We start from the raw sequence: 22524 nt of genomic DNA on the forward strand, positions 1-22524 counted from the left end.
AATATATTGTATTTTTGTTGTTGTTTTAACCACCAGATTTATGGTGATTTTTATGGCAGCCACAGAAAACTAACAAATTTTGGTACCAGGGAATGGGGCTCTGCTAAAACAAACACCTAAAAATGTGGAAGTGGGTTTGGATAATGGGTAGAGGCTGGAAGAATTTTAAGCCATATGATAGAAAAGCCTAGATTACCTTAAACAGATTGTTAGGGATGGTAAGGTGCAGGCTCAGGAAATAGCAGGATTGAGAAAGCTATTTTGTTTGAGGATACATGTGTCATGAACAGAATATTATTAGAAATATTAACATATAATGGTACTTCTGGTAAGGGCTCAAAAGAAATGTTAATATTGGAAACTGGTGGAAAGATCATTCTTACATAGTGGCCAAAAACGTGACTGAATTGTGGTTTATAGTTGTGTGAAAAGCAAACTTGTAGGTGATGGATTTGAATACTTGGCTGAGGAAATTTCCAAGGGAAATGTTGAAGGTGGGGCCTGGTGTTTTCTTGCTGCTTATTATAAAATATAAAAGGAAAGAGAAATTTAGGAAGGAACTATTATGCAAAAAGGAATCAAAGTCTGATTATTTGGGGGAATTCTCAGCCTATGCAAACCGCAAAGGATGTTGAAATTAAGAGTTCACTGGAGAAAGCTTGCTCTGGAGAGAGTGCTTGGACAATTTTAGTTGAAGAGATTAAGTATGTGACTCATGGATCCAATCAATCATCTCAGTAGAAACAAATGGAAATGGTTGCCCAACAGTGATGCATGGAGGACCCTCTTGTCTAATTGTGTGGATCTCTATGACAAACAGAGGAGACCCACAAGGTCTTTACAAATGTGATATCAGCAGAAACACTGCTGGCTTGGACTGAAAACAACAGAGACAGAATGAAATAACAGAAGGCTATCAGATTTCCAAAATTCTACAGGGAGGAAATGGGCTGATAATCAACTGTAAACATGTGCTACCCTTCAAGTAAAAGGAAGAATGACTGTAGCCATAGACATAGAGGGCAGAGACACAACCTGGAGGGTAGAGTCTCAGGACACAGGAGATTACTCCTAGCCTTTGAAAACTAATGGAATTTGCTCCACTGGGTTTTGAACTTGCTTGGGACCACTGACTTCTTGTGTGTTTATTGACCATCCATATAATTACTTTAGTGGAATATCTGTTTACATCTTTAGTCTGTTTTCCAATTAGATTATGTGGAAGTTTTTACTATTGAATGCGTGTGTGTGTGTGTGTGTGTGTGTGTGTGTGTGTATTAATACTTAGTGAGATAAGTGACTTGCAAGGATTTTCTCCTGGTGGGTAGGTTGTCTTTTAATCTTCTTAACAAAGTCTTTTGCAGAGCAAGAGATTTTTACTTGATGAGGTCTAATTTATCAAATTTCTCTTATGAATCATACTTTGGTATCAACTCTAAGATCTCTTTGCCTAGCTCTAAATCCCCTAAATTTTTCATTTTTTTTTCTGAAAGTTTTATAGTTTTATGTTATGCAGTCCATTTTGAACTAATTTGTGTTATGTGATTGTGATCATATATGATTAAAATATTGAGTTATAAAGCATAAGCCTTAGGTAGTCGATTTTTTATTTTGTTTGACTGTAGTGCCCAATTGCTCCAGCACCATTTGTTGAAAAAGCTGTCTTTCCTCCACTGAATTTGTTTTGTACCTCAGAAATCAGCTGGACAGGTTTATGTGAATCTAGTTCTGTTTCTTTGCTTTGTTCCATTGATCCAAGGGTCAGTTTCTGCTAATACCACATTGTCTTTATTATTGTATCTATACTATAAGTCTTGATGTTGGGTAGAGTGATTCCTCCCACTTTCTTATTCTTTATCAAAATAACTTTACATATTCTAGCTCATATGTCTTCCATTTAAATTTTAGAGTAACATGGTCTTAAAAAAAAAAAAAAGAGTAATCTGGTCTGTATTTACTATGATAGCAAAGTAATGGCCCCACAAATATATTGACATTCTAATCCCTGGAACACGTGAATTTCCAGGTTACTGGGCAAGGGGATTTAAGATTGCAGATAGAATCAAGGTTGCTAACCACATATCTTTAAATAAATTAGTCTTTGTTAAAAACTGAGAACAAACTGAGGGTTAATGGGGGGTGGGAGGGAGGGCAGGGTGGGAGGGAGGGCAGGGTGGGTGATGGGTATTGAGGAGGGCACCTTTTGGGATGAGCACTGGGTGTTGTATGGAAACCAATTTGACAGTAAATTTCATATATTAAAAAATAAAAAAATAAAAAATAAAAAAATAAAAAAATAAAAAAAATAAAAAATAAAAAATAAATTAGTCTTGATTATTCACATGGGCACGATATAATCACAAAGATCTTAAAGATAGAAGAGAGAGACAGAAGATGTCAGAATGATGCATTTTGAGAAGGAATCTACCTATTGTTGCCTGCTTTGAAGATGGAGAAAGAGGACCATGAACCAAAGGCAGGCAGCCTCTAGAAATTAGAACTAGAAGAAGGAGAAGAGGGAGAAGTGAAGAAGGGGAAGAAGGAGGGGGAGGAAGGAGGATACAGGAAAAGATAGAAGAAGGTCCCATTTGAGCCTCCAAAAGGCCATAATTGAATGCAGCCTACCCACACCTCGCTTTTAGCCCAGTGAGACCCGTGTTGGACTTCTAACATACAAAACTATAAGATAATAAATTTGTGTTTAAAGCCATTTGTTACAGCAACAATAATACATTTACAAAAATTCTTGCTGGGATTTGGATAGGAATTGCATTTAAATCTGCATATCAATTTGGAGTAAATTGACATCTTTACTGTGTTTGACCTTCCAATCCATGAACACACTGAGTCTATATATTTTAGTCTTTTATTAATTACATGAGTATTGTTTAGTTTTCAGCATAGAAGTCCTATATATGTTTTGTTTTATACCATATATTTTTGAGTGATTATAAATATTGTGTACTTTTTAATTTCAATGTCTGCATGTCCATTCCCAATATATAGAAATACAACTGCTTTTCATATGTTTGTCTTCTTTGTGACTTTTCTGAACTCACTTATTGGTTCTAGAAATCTAATGACTTAAGGTTTTCTACATAGACAATCATGTTATCTATAAATAGGACAGTTTTTTCTCCCTATCTGTATACCTCTTATTGCCTTTCTTCGCCCTACTGCATGCACAAGAATTTAAGGATTATGTTAAGAATAGTGAAAGCAGAAATTCTTGCTTCCTGATTGTCAGGGGAAAAGACTTACTATTACACCATTAAGTATAATATTAGCTGTAAGTTATTCACAGACTTACTGTTTTTAATCAATTTGAAGAAGTTTCCCTCTATTCCTGTTTTTCTGAGTTTTTATCATGAGTCAGAGTTGAATTCAGTCAAATGTTTGTTCTATATCAGTTGATTTGATTGTGTTGATTTTTTTTCCTTAGTTTGTTGAAATGGTGAATTACCTTGATTGATTTTCAAATATTGAACCAGCATTGAACCCCACTTGCTCATGTAAAATTCTTTTTTTATTATTAAATTTTTTTAATGTTTTTTTAAATTTTTAAATTTTTTTATTTTTGAGAGCGAGTGAGCGAGAGACAGAGCACAAGTTGGGGAGGGGCAGAGAGAGAGGGAGATACAGAATCTGAAACAAGCTCGAGGCTCTGAGTTGTTAGCACAGAGGTGGGGCTCAAACCACGAACCATGAGATCATGACCTGAGCCAAAGTCGGACGCTTAACTGACTGAGCCACGCAGGTGCCCCAAAATTCTTTTTATATAATATTGAATTCTCTTTGCTAATTTTTAAAAGGATTTTTTTATGTCTATATTCATAATGTATAGTAGACTGTGTATTTCTTCTTTTATACTGTTTGTGTCTTTGGTGTCAAGTTAATACTAGTATTCTGTTTGCTGGAAGATTGTGTTCTTTAAATATTTGGTAAAATTCTCAAATGAAATTATCTGACCCTGGAGGTTTCTTTTTGGGGAATAGATCATAGATTAAATTTCCTTAATAGTATTTTGGCTGTTCACATTATCTCTTTTTTTTTACCCACATTATCTATTTTATATTGGCTTTGTTGTGGTAGTTTTGTGATTCAAGTAAGTTCTTTAGTTCATCTAAGGTGTCAAATTTATGTGTGTAGAATTGTTTGTATTTTCATTATCATCCTTTTGATGTCTTCAAAGTAGTGATATCTCTTATTTCATCTGGATATCAGTAATCTGTGTCCTCGAGGTTTTGTTGTTGGTGGTGGTGGTGGTCTTTCTATAGGTTTGTCAATTTTATTGATCTTCCCAAAGAACCAGCTCTTTATCTTGGGGATTTTTTTCGTATTGTTTTAATGTTTTCAATTTCATTGATTTCTGTTCTTGATTTTTTCTTTCAGCTGCTTGTTTTGCATTATTTTGGCTTTCTTTTCTAGGTCCTGTGGTGGGATGTTAGGTTAATAATTTGAGAATTTTCCTCTTTTCTAATATGTGCACTTAGTGCTATAAATTCTTCTTTCATCCCTGCTTTATTTGCCTTCTACAAATTTTGATTCACTGTTTTTTAAATTTTCATTCAGTTTTATTTTCATTCAGTTCAATGTCTTTTTTCTATGAATAATTTTGATTTTTTATTTACTTAGAAGAAAATTAAATAGCCAAAGCAGTATTTTTATTTTTTTATTTTTTTTTCAATATATGAAATTTATTGTCAAAATGGTTTCCATACAACACCCAGTGCTCATCCCAAAAGGTGCCCTCCTCAATACCCATCACCCACCCTCCCCTCCCTCCCACACCCCATCAACCCTCAGTTTGTTCTCAGTTTTTAAGAGTCTCTTATGCTTTGGCTCTCTCCCACTCAAACCTCTTTTTTTTTTTTTTCCTTCCCCTCCCCCATGGGTTTCTGTTAAGTTTCTCAGGATCCACATAAGAGTGAAGCCATATGGTATCTGTCTTTCTCTGTATGGCTTATTTCACTTAGCATCACACTTTCCAGTTCCATCCACATTGCTACAAAGGGCCATATTTCGTTCTTTCTCATTGCCCTGTAGTACTCCATTGTGTATATAAACCACAATTTCTTTATCCATTCATCAGTTGATGGACATTTAGGCTCTTTCCATAATTTGGCTATTGTTGAGAGTGCTGCTATAAACATTGAGGTACAAGTGCCCCTATGCATCAGTACTCCCCACAGCAGTATTTTTAAATTGCATATGGTTCAATTCAATTATTTATTAATAGAGAGTATTCTTTTTGACGAAAATGACGCTTTTTTGCGCCTGGGTGGCTTAGTCGGTTAAGCTTCTGATGTCAGCTCAGGCCATGATCTCACGGTCTGTGAGTTCGAGCCCCATGTCGGGCTGTGTGCTGACAGCTCAGAGCCTGGAGCCTGCTTGCGATTCTGTGTCTCCCTCTCTCTCTGACCTTCCCCCATTCATGCTCTGTCTCTCTCTGTCTCAAAAATAAATAAACATTAAAAAAAATAAAAAAAAAAAGAAAATGCCACTTTTCATTAACATCTCAATTTTGAAATTCAGATACACATCCTTGGTTATCATTCACTACAATAAAGTTTGGTTTTTATCATATACTAATTTATATGTGTAGTAATTATTTCCAGAATTAAGTTCCCCAAACCATAATCAGTTCAACGTATTTTTGAGACTTCCTCCTTGCCCCATGGATTATTTAGAAGTATGTTTAGTTTCCAAGTGTTTGTAGATTTTTCTGTTATCTTTCTGTACTGATTTCTACTTTGAATATATTGCATTCAAGTAACTCATTCTGTATGATTTTAATTCTTTTACATTTGTTGACATTTGCTTTAGGCCCAGGATAAAGCTGGTTTGGATATATGTTTTAGAAGTACTTGAAAAGAATGTGTTTTCTTATGTTTTGGGACTGAGTGGTCTATACCCGTCAATTATATATTCTTGGTTGCTGATATTGAGTTCTTTGGTGTCCTTGCTGATTTTCTGTCTAGTTCCAACAATTCTTGAGAGAGAGAGATGTTGAAGTATTCAACTACAATTGTAAATTTTTCTATTTTTCTTTTCATTTCTATATGTTTTTTCTTCACATGTTTTGCAACTCCCCTGATTGGTGCATAAATATTTATGAATTGTTGTATCTTCTTGGTGGGTTGTCCACTTTAACATTATATAATTTCCCTGTCTCTAATAATTTTCTTTGGTCTAAAGACCACTTTTTCTTATATTAATATAGCCATTCCTAGTTTTCTTTGATTAATATTTGCATGATATATCCTTTTCTATTACTTTCAACTTGCCTATATCTTTACATCTGAAGTGTGTTTCTTAGCATGTATTTAAAATGTTTTAATTGTGGTACAATATCTTACTATAAAATTTACCATTTTAACAATTTTTAAATGTACAATTCAACAGCATTAAGTACATTCACGCTGTTTTGCAACCATCTCCACTATCCATCTCCAATATTTCATCATCCCTAACTGAAATTCGGTACCCATTAAACATTAACTCCACATTACTACTTCCTCCCAGCCAGTGGTAACTTCTACTCTACTTTCTGTCTCTATAAACTTGACTGTTCCAGGTACCTCATATAGTAGAATCATATATTTGTCCTTTGTGCCTGGTTTGTTTCACCTAGCATAAAATCTTCGAGCTTCATCCATGTTGTAGCATATGTCAGAACTTAATTGCTACTAAAGGCCAAATAACATTCCATTGTATGTGTATACCACATTTTATTTTTCCATTCATCCAGCAATGGACATTTGGGTTACTTCTACCTTTTAGCTAGTGTGAATAATGCTGCCATGAATACTGTTATACAAATATCTGCTCCAGTCTCTACTTTCATTTGGAATTGTTGTATTATATGATAATTATATATTCATTTTTTGGAGGAACTGCCATAATGTTTTCTTTTGTTTTTTAAGTTTATTTATTTTTGAGAGAGACAGAGAGTAGGGGAGGGGCAGAGAGAGAGGGAGAGAGAGAGAGAATCCCAAGCAGACTCCATGCTGCCAGCGTAAAACCTGACATGGGGCTTGAGCTCCCCAAACTGTGAAATTATGACCTGAGCTGAAACCAAGAGTCAGGTGCCTAACCATAATGTTTTCTACAGCAGCTTCACCACAAGGATTTCTCCACATCTTTGCCATCAATTTTTTTTTTTTTTTTAATTATAGCCATCTCAGTTGTTTGTAAAGTGGTATCTCATTGTGGTTTTGATTTGCATTTTCCTAATGACTAATGATATTAGTTCCCTTTATTCTTGAATGATATTCCACCTGCCCCCGGTTGTAGGATTTGGAATTTGGAATTCTTCCTTTCAGTGATTAAAAATGTACCCTGGGGAGGCTTGGTGGCTCATTGGTTAAGCCTCTGACTCTTGATTTCAGCTTAAGGCATGATCTCACTGTTCATGAGATCAAGCCCCACATCAGGCTCTGTGCTGACAACATAGAGCCTGCCTGGGATTCTCTCTCTCCCTCTCTCTCTGCCCTTCCCCCTCAAAACAAATAAACATTATTTTTAAAAAGCCACTTTATTATAGACAACATATAGTTGGGGTTTTTTAAAATCCAATCTGATGATCTTTTAATGACTGATTTTAAACCTTTTAGATTTAATTTACATATTCACAGATTTGGTTTTATTTTTTTATTTTTTTTCCAGAGATTTGGTTTTAGATCCTTTTTTTGTTTCTTCCCTATTTTTACTTCCTCTTTCCCTTTCTTGCCTTCTTTAGTTTCATTTTATTATATTTTATTATTCCATCTTAATTTATCTATTTCGTTTTTTACTATTTCTCTGATTATTGTCTTTAGTAGTTGCCCTGGGAATTATAATATACATAATAAATGATCCACTGTATACTTTTTAAATTACTGTTTTACCACTTCATGTTGAATGTCGAAGTCTTATCACCATGTATGTCCTTTTAGTCTCTCTTTCAAGGGGAGTTTTAGTTTTCCCTTTGGCATCATTTGTCATCCACCTCAAGAACTTCATTTGCGTTTCTTTTAGAGCAAGTCTGCAGGTAGTGAATCATCTCAGTTTTCTTTATCTGAGAATATCTTTCTTTATCCTCCATTCCAAAAAGTTATTTTCACGGAGTAGAATTTGAGATTGACAGTGCTTTCCTTAAAGCACTTTAAAAATGTTGTTCTACTACCCATGGCATTCATACTTTCTGATGAGAAACTCAGTTATTAAAGGTATTCTCCTATATGTAATATGTCAATTTTCTTTGGACGCTTTCAAGATTTTTTTTTCCCCTTGGATTCTCAGCAGTTCGATTATGGTCTGTCTCAGCAAAGATTTCTTTTTAGTTTATACTTTTTGTGGGATTATAGGCATACCTCATTTTATTGCACTTTGCAGATCAGGCATTCATTTCTGGAGCAAGTCTATTGGTGCCAGTTTTCCAACAATATTTGCTCACTTTGTGTCTCTGTGTTATATTTTGGTAATTCTTGCAATACATCAAAATTTTCATTATTTGTTGTGGTGATGTGTGATCAGTGATTATGACTCACTGAAAGCTCAGATGATTAGCATTTTTTAGTGATAAAGTGTTCTTTAAGGTATGTATATTTTTTTACATAATGCTATATTGCACACAACATACCATAGTATAGTGTAAACATATTTATAAACATTTTATATGAACGGGGAAAACAAAAACTTCACTTGACTCTCTTTATTGTGATATACTTTATTGTCGTAGTCTGGAACCAAACCCACAGTATCCCAAGGCATGCCTGTACATTCTTTCTTGAATCTGTAAGTTTATATTTTTTGCCAAATTTGATAGGTTTTTGGCCATTATTCTTTAAATATTTTCTCTTCATGGAAATTTCTTCTCTCCTTCCACAATTCAAATGACACAGTGTTAAAACTTTTGGTATTGTCCCTTAGGTCCCAGAGTTTGTTAAATTTTTTAAATCTTTTATATTGGATAATTTTTATTGATCTATGTTCATATTCACTAAATCTTTTGTTTCCTCCATTTTGTTATTGAGCCCATCAAGTAAGTTTTCATTTTTATTATCATTTTTCAGTTCTAAAATTTCCTTTTGGTTCTTTTCTTCTAGATTCTATTTCTAGCTTCTAGCTTCTAAAGAATGCTTAGTCATTCTTTCCAGAGTGTTCACCTTCACTTCTTGGAATATGGTTTTCATAGCTGTTTAAAAGTCTTTGGTAACTTTGGTAATTTTGTTGGGGTCTTTTTTTCCCCATTGTGAGTTGGAATTTTCTCATTATTTGTATACAGAATACTTTGTTTCTTGGATGTTTTTTCTCTTTTTTTAATTTTTTAAAAATAATGTTTATTGTTCAGAGAGACAGAGCATGAATGGGGGAGGGGCAGAGGGAGAGGGAGACCCAGAGACCAAAGCAGGCTCTAGGCTGTGAGCTGTCAGCACAGAGCCTGACGTGGGCTCAAACTCACCTCCAGATGGTGACCTGAAGTTGGACACTTAACCGACTGAGCCACCCAGGTGCCCCAGACATTTTTTTTTTTAAGTAGGCTTCATGCCCAGTGTGGAGCCCCAATGTGGGGCTCGAACTCACAACCCCAAGATCAAGACCTGAACTGAGATCAATTGTCAGACACTTAACCAACTGAGCCACCCAGGCGCCCCTGTTTCTTACGCATTTTGAATAATTTGACTCTCTGGGTCTAGCTTAAATCCTATGGAATTTGATAGTTTTGGTTTGTTTTAGCTGGCAGTTTATTTACATTCAGCGTGCATGTTCCAAATCACTTTCTGTGCCCTGAGGCTCCAATGTCAGTTCAGTTTTTGATGCATTTGTAGTGTTGTTATGCTTTATCTTATGTGTGCTTCACTCAGTACCCATTTGGGGACCCAGATAATGATCTACCTTCTGATTCAGTTCTCAAGGCCTTTGGTATGCTGCCTAGGGTCAGATCTACACACGTACAGCTTGAGAGTGCTTCCCTCAAGCCCATATACCATATGGGACCCCTGACTTGAGTTGCCTCCTCTCCTCTATCTCCCCAGGACTCTTTAGTTCCCAGAGGCCCCATTCCTAATCTAGTTAGATCTAAAAGGCTTTAGTTTTTTCTTTTCTTTTCTTTTTTTAAGTAGGCTCCACAGCCAACCTGAGGCTTGAACTCATGACCCAAATATCGAGAGTTGCATTCTCTACTGACAGAGTCAGCCAGGTTCCCCTTTAGTTTTCCTATTCTGCTGTGCCCTTCCCACAACTAGGGTCTCCTCCAGTGCCAAACAGTAGGTGTATAAAGAGAAAAAAGTAATGAGATTTCCTCTACTCTATTCAAAACTAATAAGGTAGGATTCAAAACTAATAAGGTAGTATTTCCCTTTCTCAGGGTTTAAGTACTTGCTGGCAGCTGCTACAATCACCACCTATTCATGATTGCAGCTTTCAGGACTAGTGTTTGCCAGAGGTGAGATCTGAAAGAGAACAGCAACATTAATTTCTTACACATTATCTACCCCACAAAATCCTCTTCCTCCCACTTATCCAACCAGAGAGCCTCTCTCGAGCTCTTTCTATTTCAGCCTTGGTACACAGTTCTGGGATTCAAATTGTGTTTTAGTCCAGGCCAGAAAACTTAACCACCAGATTGGTCAAACTTCCAAATTCTTGTTTCCTTCTCTAGTTACTAAAATTTAGTTTCCGTTTTCTCTGATAGCTGTCCATCTATTCTGTCTAGAATTTTAATAGCATTCAGTGGATGAGACAGGGTGGAATATACTAATTTTATCTTAACTGATATTGGCTCTTTTTTAAACTTCTTGAGTTTGGATACATCTTGCTTAAGAAGCTGGGAATAGACTGCAATCATTGGCACAATTATATAAATTTCTAAATAGTGACTGATAAGCAAAACAAAGTTCTGCTCTCAAACCATGATTTCCTCCATGCCTGGTTTCTTTGCTAATGTTTTCCTTAGAGTATTTGTATTCATATTCATAAATTAGATTTTTTTTAGAAACTATCCTCATCCAGAATTGTTTCAGACTGTTAGTCTTATAGAATTAGTTTGTAAAATTCTTTTACAGATTATCTCTTCAGTTTTTACCTGGTGATTTATTTAAGTATTTTTTAAAAAGAGAGATCTTGGACCAAACTTTCCTTTTCCCACTACATTTATTAGATCAGGCCAATTTCTACTTTGAGCCAATTTTGAAAAAAATTATTTTAAATATATGGTATTACCATGTTATTTTAAAACTCTCCATAAGTATATGTATACCACCTTATTAATACCATTGTATTTCTCATCTTTATAGTGATCAGATTTATAAGTCTAGTTTAGATTGGTGTTCTTTCTTTTTTTTTTTTTTAATTTTTTAACGTTTTATTTATTTTTGAGACAGGGAGAGACAGAGCATGAACAGGGGAGGGTCAGAGAGAGGGAGACACAGAATCTGAAACAGGCTCCAGGCTCCAAGCTGTCAGCACAGAGCCCGACGCGGGGCTCGAACTCACGGACCGCGAGACCATGACCCGAGCTGAAGTCGGCTGCTTAACCGACTGAGCCACCCAGGCGCCCCTAGATTGGTGTTCTTTCCACAGGAAATAAATTAGGTATGTTTTACTCTTCCTTCATCAACTTCTAACTGTATAAGCAGTTTCCTTCTGCTGGATTCAGGTTAATTTGTTCTTTTTCTAGTTTCTTAGGTTTGGATTGCTTCAACAGTTTTATCAACTCTCCACTATGTGACAGACACTGTATTAGAACTAGGATTATAGGAGCGCCTGGGTGGCTCAGTCGGTTAAGCGTCCAACTTCAGCTCAGGTCATGATCTCTGTTTGTGAGTTCGAGCCTGCTTTGGATTCTGTCTCCTACTCTCTCTGCCCCTCCCCACTTGTGCTCTCTGTCTCTCAAAAATAAATAAATGAAAAAATTTAAAAAAAAAAGAACTAGGATTATAAGTGTAATCTTGTGGGACAATTATCAATTGTTAGATAGTGACTATTAAGCAAAGCAAAGTTCTGGCCCTAATTCTTCATTTCCTGCATTTATTAAAGAGTACTAATTTCCCACAAGATGACCTTCCAAAGATGACTTTGATCACCTCCTACAGGTTTTAATATATAGCAACTCATTATCGCTCATATCTGAATGAACTATTTCAACTCTGGTCTTCACTTTGAATCAAACAAATAAAATATAAATTTCCAAGGTGGGGTTTAGAATCACTTCACAGATTACTTCCTAATTGTAAGGATACAAAACAACCTTTAAAATGGAGAGATTTGACCGTCATCACCTTAACCATTTGACCAAATTTGGCCTCATGATATCAATATGTGCCTCTTGATGTATGACAATGCAAAATACATAATTTATTAAATATTCTTACAAAATTGTTTAACACAAATTCAATCTTCTCTCTACACTTAATTTCCAGTGTAGATGGCAGAATAAGTTAAATGACAACATTAGGAAACAAGCACAACAATCCAAAATATGGAACACCCTACAAGATAACTACACGGACTCTAAGAAGAAAAAGCCAACATCGTGGAAAAAAAGGAGTAAAGGTAGAGAACTAAACTAGACTAAAAGAGACATATCAACTAAATGTAACTTATGAACCTAGAATTGACTCTAGATAAAAAGAAAAATAAATAGCTATTGAAGTCAATCTTGGGACACCTAGGAAAATTTGAACATGGCATCACCTTATATATTTTAGAAGATGTGACTGTATTCTGGCTATATAGAAAATTATAGGAAGATAAAGCAAAAATGACAAACTGTTAGCTTTTAAACAGGGTGGGAGTGTGTAGGGTAGTAAACCTGCCTACAGGTAGGTTTTAAACAGGTGGGAGTGTGTAGGGTAGTAAAAGCACATTCATTGTACTTTTTTTTTTTTCATTGTACTTTTTCAACTTCCCTGTATGTTTGGAAGTTTTCATAATGACAAGATGGGGAAGTTTTGTGGACAGTTTTCTCCCTGTTATCCTTTTAATAATTTCTAATAAATTTTGAATTCTAAGAAAAGAGTGTAGATTATAGAACATCTGTTATTTGGACCTAACCACAAACTGCATCATATCCTTTTCTACTTCTTCAGCAAACTAGCTATATTCTCAATGTATATTGATAGCCACTAATTCCAGAGTATTTATTCCAGCATTAATTTCCTGATGCAACTTAGGAATGAAGTTGTCTCACATGTTCTTTTTTCTTTTTTAAGTCTATTTAGTAATCTGTACACCCAATGTGGGGCTCAAACCCATGACCCCAAGATCAAGAGTCACGTGTTCTTCTAACTGAGCCAGCCAGGCACCCCCAGCTTCTTTATATTCTACTGTACTTTATTCAGAATCAATGATCTCAAGTTCAATAGGAGATGGGTTGTGATTGGAGGCTTACTAAGTTCATTACCAATATGGTCTTTCAGAAGAATTCACTAATAGTTATGCTATTGATTATCACCAGAAGAACAGTAGCTAATCTTTATTTGCCAAATAATCTTACAAGGGTTAACAGCTACTAATCCTCACAAAAAAACACTATTAGATAGGTATTAACTTCACCATTTTATAACTGAGGCACAGAGCTAATAAGTATATTGTTACATATCTTGAAGATGATGATCAGTTAAGTATGTGCTGTGACTAAAGGCTTTCCTTCAGTTCCACAACTGACAGAATAAGAAATTCTTCTCTAGAGTGAATTTGCTGACATCCAACAGGAATTGAGTGATTCTAGGTCTTTTTTATATTCAATAAATTAAGATACCTGGTATGAAATCTTTTATGACAAATAAATTCTAAGAATGACCCCCCAGAAAAGGGTTTCCTAAACATTTTCCCCTAGTATTAATATTCTATGAAGAATGCAGTAAAGGAAAAAGTACTTTTATATAAACTCAATAAGGGTACAAATTCTCAGATTTGATAGTGGCATGAATATTGGGCCTTCATACATTCCTCACCTTTTTTAGAGTTTTTCACCATTATAAATTCTATGATGTTCATTCAATAAGGTATAAACAAAATCTGAAGGCATCCCACATTCTTTACATTCACAGTTTCTCCTTAGTATACATTCAATGATGCTCATTTTATCTAAAATGCCTTCCCACATCACTCCTCACTTCATAGGATTGTTTTTTCAGCATTGTGAAAGATCTGATAAGTAAGGATTCAATGAAGTTGAAAGGACTTTCCACATACCTTCAATTCAGAATTTCTCCTTAATATGCATTTTTTATGTTGATTAAATGTTGAACTCCATCTACAGACCTTCTCACATTCCTTATATTTGTAGGGTTTCTCTTTAGTGTGCATTCTCTGATAATGGTTAAGTTGAATTCTGTCTAAGGCCTTGCCAAACATTTCTTATATTCTTAGGGCTCCTCACTAGTATGAATACTCTGATGACCTTTCAGGTGTGAATGAAGGCTTTCCTACATTCCTTACATTCAAAGATTTCTCACCTTTGTGAATTTTTTATGTCGACTAAATTGTTGATGCAATATAAATGATTTTCATATTCCTTACATTCATAGAGTTTTCACTAGTATGAGTTTTCTGGTGTATTCTTACATACTTGCCCAAACTAAAAGTCTTTCCACATTCCTTACATTCATAGGGTTTCTCACCAGTATGAGTATTTTGGCATACTCAAAGACCTATGCCAAAACTAAAAGCCTTCCCACATTCTAGACATTTATAGGGTTTCACTCTATTATTTTTCAGATGTTGAGTGAGTTGTCACAAAGCGTAAAGGCCTTCTCACATTCTTTACATGCATACAGCTTCTCACTAGTATAAATTCTTCCATTATTGATTAGGTCTGAGCCATAATTAAAGATCTTCCCACATTCCTTACGTTAATAAATGTTTTCTCTATTAGGAATTCTGTGATGTAGGGTAAGGGATATATCTCTGTGAGTAGATACATATTCATGATGATTTTCATTTGGCTGAAATATTCTTCTTGACGTTCTTATTGTTCCTCAATGTTGACTTTGTTCTTCTGCTATTTTGGATAATGGAACTCTCAGAATGAAGCATTTTCTTTCCTTTGTCTTCCATTTGTACAAATTTATTTCAAAAATATATTCTTCTGGAGGTAATGTCTTTGTATCATACCGGGTCTCCAAACCTGAAAAGAAAAAGAACCAGAAAACAAACAAAATTTGTTTTCCCATACTGGGGGGAGATAAGTAATAAACTATAAAAAGAAAAACTGTAGATAAACAGTAGAGATAAGTGATAAGCTGAAAATAATGCACATTAGAAAGGAAGAAAACAGAGTTTAGAGAATAATCCACGTGTATGTTGTAAGGTCTGTGATAAAGAAAACACATTAAATCATTAAATCATTGGGTCTACAATTTAAGTGTTCAGTTAGAATCACCTAGAGAGGCTGTTGCATGTATCAATTTCAGAAACCAGCCCAGACCAAGTGAATCAGAATCTTTAAGAGTAGGCCTTGGGAATTTGTATTGTTAACCCCACCATCAGATACATCTGAGGCAGATCAATGTTTGACATTATCTACTTGCCTATGGTATTTTTTCCCAGTGGTTTCTAACTATACTAGAATAATATATGATCACTTAAAAATGGATAACTAGGCCCTTCTATTAAGAGCTCATCTCAAGCCAAGATCCTTTTAACCTATAAATCATGTCACATCATTTCCCATCTCTTAGAACTTCCCATATGGTGTTTCATCCCCATGATCCTCTGGTATAGCTCTTTGTAGGACTAGCTCCTTCTCATTCTTCAGGTCCCAGATTAAAAGTAATTTCTTCAGGGGTGGCTCAGTTGGTTAAGTGTCCAACTCTTGATTTCAGCTCACGTCATGATCTCACAGTTCATGAGTTGGAGCCCCCACGTCAGGCTCTGTGCTGACAGTGTGGAACTCGCTTAGGATCCTCTCTCTTCCTCTCTCTCTGATCCTCATCCAACATCCCTCTCAAAAATAAATACACTTAAAAAGAAAAAGAAAATAAAAGTAACTTCTTCAGGGGCACCTGGATGGCTCAGTCAGTTAAGCATCTGACTCTTGATTTAGGCTTAGGTCACAATCTCATGGTTCGTGGGACTGAGCCCTACATTGGGCTCTGCACGCTGACACTGCAGAGCCTACTTGGGATTCTCTCTCTCCCTCTCTCTCTGCCCCTCTCCTACTTGCGTACATGCACTGTCTCTCTCTCTCTCTCAAAATAAATAAACTTAAAAAAATGAAAAGTAAAATATGAATAAAGATAAATAATACAAAGACAAGTCACTGAGGAAGATACTTCGATGCTTATCAAAATACTCTTTACCATAATTATGCAATAGTTGCTATGTACGGCTCATTGCCTATAATCTCTCACATCTTCCATTATAACTGACCTATCTTTTTCCTACAGTGATTAAATACATTTTCCTGTATCATTTTCCTTTCAGATGGAAATGAAGTTGATCCAAACAAGCTCAGTTAAATGTACAAATAGAAAAGGTGACTGCATTTTTCTGTTGTATTTACTCTTAAATATAAAGGTATCTCCACCACAGCTGACCATCTGTCCTGTGGCTGCCCTTTGTCCCCCATTTCAATAAGGCAATAGGATGTTTAATTTCATATTCACTTTTAATATTACACATCTACCCAAAGATGACCAATCTTTTTGCTCAGTGAAACATTTTGTCAGGTGTTCCAATCTATTTCTTCATGGTCAAAGCTAACCAGTATCTTAATGATTATTCTGGTATTATAATAGATAATATAGTAGGTGTATCCAAAATAGGTTATGCTATGCTAAAAATCAAAATGTTGACAGGGCTGTGTTTCTTCTGGAAGCTCCAGGGGAGAATCTACTTCCTTCCCTTTTCTAGCTTCTTGTGGTTGCCTTCATTCCCTGACTCATGGGACATCTTGTGCTAGACTCATATGGAAGTAGATTGCCTATCCTTACATAGGTGAGTGATCTTTATTATAAAATTAATGCATTAATTTTCTTACTATTTTATAACACTGCTTTTAAATAATTAAGTCACTGCAAGTATGCCTCTCTCTCATAATTGGAGAAACTGGTTATCAGCCCATGATCACAGGTAAGTGGCTTTTTTAATGTAACAATGTTTCTAATGCTGTATTATGAATATGACTGTAATAATATATGCCATAAAAATTCTGTAATGATTCATTCATTAAAGTATAGGTTAGGTTACCATGAAGCAATCACATCTTTACACTAGGCTAACATGAGGCAGTCATATTGCTGCTTTTTCAGTATCAGTGCATGAATTGTTACACTTGTAAATATATATGAATTTCTTTTTCAAATTACCTTTTCATTTTTGATGTCCAGTGTTGGTAATATGTATAATATCTACAGTGTTTTGTATCATATAAGACAATTTTGATATAGGTGCTGACAGACAATTCATCTTGTAAACAGACAACATAAACTCAGGATATCAATAAATACAGTACAGTTCTATAAATGCATTTTCTCTTCTTTATGACTTTTTAAACAACGTATTCCTTTCTCTAGCTTACTTCATTGAGAGAATATAGTATGTGGATACATATAACATACAAAATATATCAATTGACTCTTCATGTTATTGGTAAGGCTTCTAGTCAACAGTAGGCTACTAGTAGGTAAGTTTTGGGGGGAGTCATAGGTTATACACAGATTTCAACTATGTGGGGTGGGGGATTGGCACCCCTAACCTCCTTCATGATCAAGGTTCAACTGTATACTATGAGTCTGGAGCAAAGAAGCCATCAAAGACTCCTAGTCACATCAAAAAGGAAACAATCTGAAGAGGTTCCCACTGATCACACACGGGGCAATTTGAATATAAATTTAAGACTAGTAACCATAATAATAATTGTAATAACTGCTGAAACATCAAAATTTTTAAACCTATGAATTCATAATGATAATTTTTAAATTATTTGGTAATTTTTAGAGGATGAAATCAAGAATGGCTGCTAACATCACAAAAAGAGAAACAACTAGACAGTATATGCTTCCTGATGAAACACACAATACTAATTTAGCTTGTTTATAGAAAATAAAGGCAATAAGTAAATAAAGGGAGGTACATGCTAAATAATAGATGATCCAGTTTATTCAACATAATAAATTACAAGGAGAAAAAGACAGAGAAAGGGATCAGCAACAACAACAAAACCATACTGAAACAGTTAAGTAGCTCATGAGAGAATCAGTGACTATATGACTGCTCTGAAGAAATTGGATAGCATGCAATAGAGGAAAGGAGACTGGAAATATGAAAGCAAGGCTCAGAGTCTAAAAGAAAAGACAAAGATCTTATTGGTCTTCCAGAAAATAACAGGATAAAACTATATTCAAAGATGTAATAGCCAAAATTTATTCAGAACTAACCAATTTTTTCTTTGTGTACATCATTTTTCATTTTTTCCAGAGTACATGCTTAGAAGATTCTGTTCATGATAAACTCTATCAATTCTGTTCATCTAAAAACATCTTTACCGGGGCGCCTGGGTGGCGCAGTCGGTTAAGCGTCCGACTTCAGCCAGGTCACGATCTCGCGGTCCGTGAGTTCGAGCCCCGCGTCAGGCTCTGGGCTGATGGCTCGGAGCCTGGAGCCTGTTTCCGATTCTGTGTCTCCCTCTCTCTCTGCCCCTCCCCCGTTCATGCTCTGTCTCTCTCTGTCCCAAAAATAAATAAAAAACGTTGAAAAAAAAATTAAAAAAAAAATAATAAATAAAAAAAAAATAAAAACATCTTTACCTTTGATCTGAAAAATGTCTTTTTTTAAAATGTCTTTATTTTACCTTTGATCATTTTCAGCCACTACAGAATATGGAGGTTCCTCAAAAAATAAAAAATGTAACTATCATATGAACCACAGTTCCACTCTGGGTATTTAGCTGAAAAAAATGAAAACACTAACTCAAAAAAAGATATTTGTACCCCCATATTCACTGCAGCATTATTTACAAAAGTCAAGATATAGAAAAAACCTAAGCATCCATAGACAGATGAATGGATAAAGAAAATGCAACACACACACACACACACACAGAGGAATATTATTCAGCCATAAAAAATAAATCTAGCCATTTGCAACAACATGTGTGGACCTTGAGAGCATTATGCTAAGAGAAATAAGATATGCTAAGTGAAATAAGTCAGACAGAGAAAGAAGAAAAACGCCAAGCTTGTGGATATACAGAAATAGATTGATGTTGCCAGAGGCAGGGAGTGAAAGGTGTGTGAAATGGGTGAAGGGGGTCAAAAGGTACAAATTTTCAGTTATAAAATAAGTAAGTAATAAGGTTGACATGTACAGCATGGCAACTATATTCAGTTGAAAGCTGCTAAGAGAATCTTAAAAACTCTCATTACAAGAAAAAAATTATGTAACTATGTAAGGTGACTTATGTTAACTAAATTTATTGTGGCAATAATTTTGCAATATATACAAATATCAAATCATATTGTATACCTGAAACCAATATAACTTTGTATTTCAATTATAGCTCAAAAAATAAAGACATATTTAAATGTATTGCCACGGAAAAGATCCAAAACATATTGCTAATTAAAAAAATATCCAGGGGCACCTAGGTGGCTCAGTTGGTTAAGTGTCAGACTCTTGATTTCAGTTCAGGTCATGATCTTATGGTAGTGAGATCAAGCCCTACATCAGGCTCTGCCTCTCCCTTTTCCTCTGCCTCTCTTTCACTCACACTCTCTCTTTCTCTCCCTCTGCCTCTGCTCCACTCACACTCTTTCTCTAAATAATTAACTAATTAATTAATTAATTAAGAATAAAAGTCCAGGCAAAGTTAGGATTTGAATCCAGGCAGTCTGGCTCCAGAGTCTGTGCTTTCAACTTCCAAACCAGTGAAGTAGAAATAAATACTGGAATAAATTTTATTTTTTAAATTCCAAATCTAAATCAATCCAAAACAATGCAAAATAAAACAAAATAAAAACAGAAAAAGTGAGACAAAGAGCACAAAATAAGATGGCTAAAAAGTTCAAATACATGAGTAATTATAATAAATAAAATGGTTAAAGGGAAGACAAACTCCAACCCCATTAATGTTGATTTATTTTTGACAGAGAGAGAGAGACAGAGACAGAGAGAGAGACAGAGCGTGAGTGGGGGACGGGCAGAGAGTGAGGGAGACACAGAATACGAAGCAGGCTCCAGGCTCTGAGCTGTCAGCACAGAGCCCGATGTGGGGCTCAAACCCACAAATGGTGAGATCATGACCTGAGCTGAAACCACGCAGGCGCCCCTATTAAAACTTAAAAAAAAAATTTTTTTTTAACGTTTATTTTTGAGACAGAGACAGAGCATGAACAGGGGAGGGGCAGAGAGAGAGGGAGACACAGAATCTGAAACAGGCTCCAGGCTCTGAGCTGTCAGCACAGAGCCCGACGCGGGGCTCAAACTCACGGACCGTGAGATCATGACCTGAGCCGAAGTCGGACGCTTAACCAACTAAGCCACCCAGGTGCCCCTATTAAAACTTTTTAAAAACGCATTTGTAAATTTCCATATTTTTCTGTGAAACAATCTAAAGTAAAATCAATATCCTATTTTAAAAAATCTATATCCGGGGCGCCTGGGTGGCGCAGTCGGTTAAGCGTCCGACTTCAGCCAGGTCACCATCTCACGGTCCGTGAGTTTGAGCCCCGCGTCAGGCTCTGGGCTGATGGCTCGGAGCCTGGAGCCTGTTTCCGATTCTGTGTCTCCTCTCTCTCTGACCCTCCCCCGTTCATGCTCTGTCTCTCTCTGTCCCAAAAATAAATTTAAAAAAAACGTTGAAAAAAAAAAAAATTAAAAAAAAAAAATAATAATAAAAAATAAAAAATCTATATCCAAGGTGCTTGGCTGGCTCAGTCAGTGGAGCATGCAACTCTTGATTTCGAGGTTGTGAGAGCCTCAGTGTTGGGCTTAGAGATTTTAAAAATTTTTTTAGTTTTCAAAAAAAATCTATATCCTATCATTAGAACACTTTTAAAAATGGATAGTGTTTCCATTACTTAAAAGCACATTTTTGGGACATCTGTGGCTCAGTTGGTTGAGCATCCAACTCTTGATTTTGGCTCAGGTCATGATCCCAGGGTCAAGGGATCAAGTCCCACATCAGGCTCCCTCTGAGCGTGGAGCCTGCTTAAGATTCTCTCTCTTCCTCTGCTTCTCTCCCCTGCTTGCACTCTCTCTCTTCTTCTTTTTTTTTTTTAACGTTTATTTATTTTTGGGACAGAGAGAGACAGCATGAATGGGGGAGGGGCAGAGAGAGGGAGACACAGAATCTGAAGCAGACTCCAGGCTCTGAGCCATCAGCCCAGAGCCCGACGCGGGGCTTGAACTCACAGACCGTGAGATCGTGACCTGAGCTGAATCAGTCCGACGCTCAACCGACTGAGCCACCCAGGCGCCCCAACTCTCTCTCTTCTTAAATAAAAAGAATGTATATTCATTAATGCATGGAATTGCTGCATCAAAGCCAAACTGGTTAGAGAGAAAAAAAGAAAGAAGTCAAAGATCAGTAGGAAAAATGAACAGAAGGACTTAAAATGTATTTTAAGACGCTTTGAAAAACACACATGAGTTTAAATTTAAAAGGCAAAGTGGATCCAAGTTACACGAAATAGATGGCTCCTGAAGAAAAAGCGCTTTAAAATGGGAGGGAATTATGTAACACAGAATACAGGTGCGAATATAAAAGGGAGAATCTTAACTTTTTTTTTATGTGTCTTAGGCCTTTTCTTCCCAGCGCGTGGATGGACTTTCAAGGGAGGGATTCCTGAATCAATCACTGCCTCTCTTACCAACTGGATTATTAACTGTAGTGCCTTTTCCCATCCGTTCACTCCTTACTCACCTGGGCACCATCCTCCTATCCTGTTCCTCGAAACTATCCAGGGCTCCTTCCCTTGTTCCAATAGAAAATCATATCAGGCTTAGGAATAGAGAGTCCTGTTTATATGAAAAAATAGTAAGACATAATCATACTATTCCTCAATTCAAACCCAGTCCTCAAGAAAACCAGCAACTACATGAAGGATAAGAGGAAGGTGTAAAGATCTAAAGCACAGAGAAGATAAAGATACCACAAAGAGCTACCCATCTCCTAATCCACAAAACAGTAATAATAACAATTCTCTAGGAAACAGAAATCCACCCAGACAATTGAAAGATACACCCAAAATTCACAAATTATTTGGGGATAGACATCCTTACCTAGTAAGACTACTATATTCTCCATCATTACATCTCTGTATAGATGTACAGAGCAGGGTCCAGGCATTCCCACTCCTCCTGAGAAAAGTCTATTGCCACAACCCTGAACATCACTAATCCCTGAAATGACAAAACCAAATGGTACTGTTAAAACTAAAGGAAGTGTTTTTAAGATGAAAGAAGAGATGAAAGAGGACACAGAGCGATGTCAGAAATACATCAAGCAAATGGGCTAGGCCAAACATGGGGCAGAGCATCAAATTAGCATCATTAGAACAAAGTACCTCCATCTTCTTGAATACTCCTATTGCT

The 22524-nt window shown here is 35.9% G+C and overlaps 2 long non-coding RNA genes across 3 annotated transcripts; one reads left to right on the forward strand and one right to left on the reverse strand.

Moving 5' to 3' along the window:
- Window positions 1-11769: 11769 nt before the first annotated feature.
- Window positions 11770-17860, forward strand: LOC122234077. Of its 2 annotated transcripts, XR_006211803.1 has the most exons (5): window positions 11770-11804; window positions 12410-12537; window positions 16414-16465; window positions 16843-16926; window positions 17505-17860. It is a non-coding gene; the product is annotated as an uncharacterized LOC122234077 (long non-coding RNA). The 2 variants fall into 2 exon arrangements; XR_006211802.1 differs by having other exon boundaries at window positions 16843-17860.
- On the reverse strand, window positions 13813-22285 carry LOC122234081. The gene is made up of 3 exons (XR_006211807.1): window positions 22213-22285; window positions 21854-21948; window positions 13813-15115 (listed from the first exon to the last, which is right to left on the reverse strand). It is a non-coding gene; the product is annotated as an uncharacterized LOC122234081 (long non-coding RNA).
- Between the last annotated feature and the right edge of the window lie 239 nt (window positions 22286-22524).

The sequence above is a fragment of the Panthera tigris genome, chromosome E2 (genome assembly GCF_018350195.1).
Source record: "Panthera tigris isolate Pti1 chromosome E2, P.tigris_Pti1_mat1.1, whole genome shotgun sequence".
Taxonomy (NCBI): Eukaryota; Metazoa; Chordata; class Mammalia; order Carnivora; family Felidae; genus Panthera; species Panthera tigris.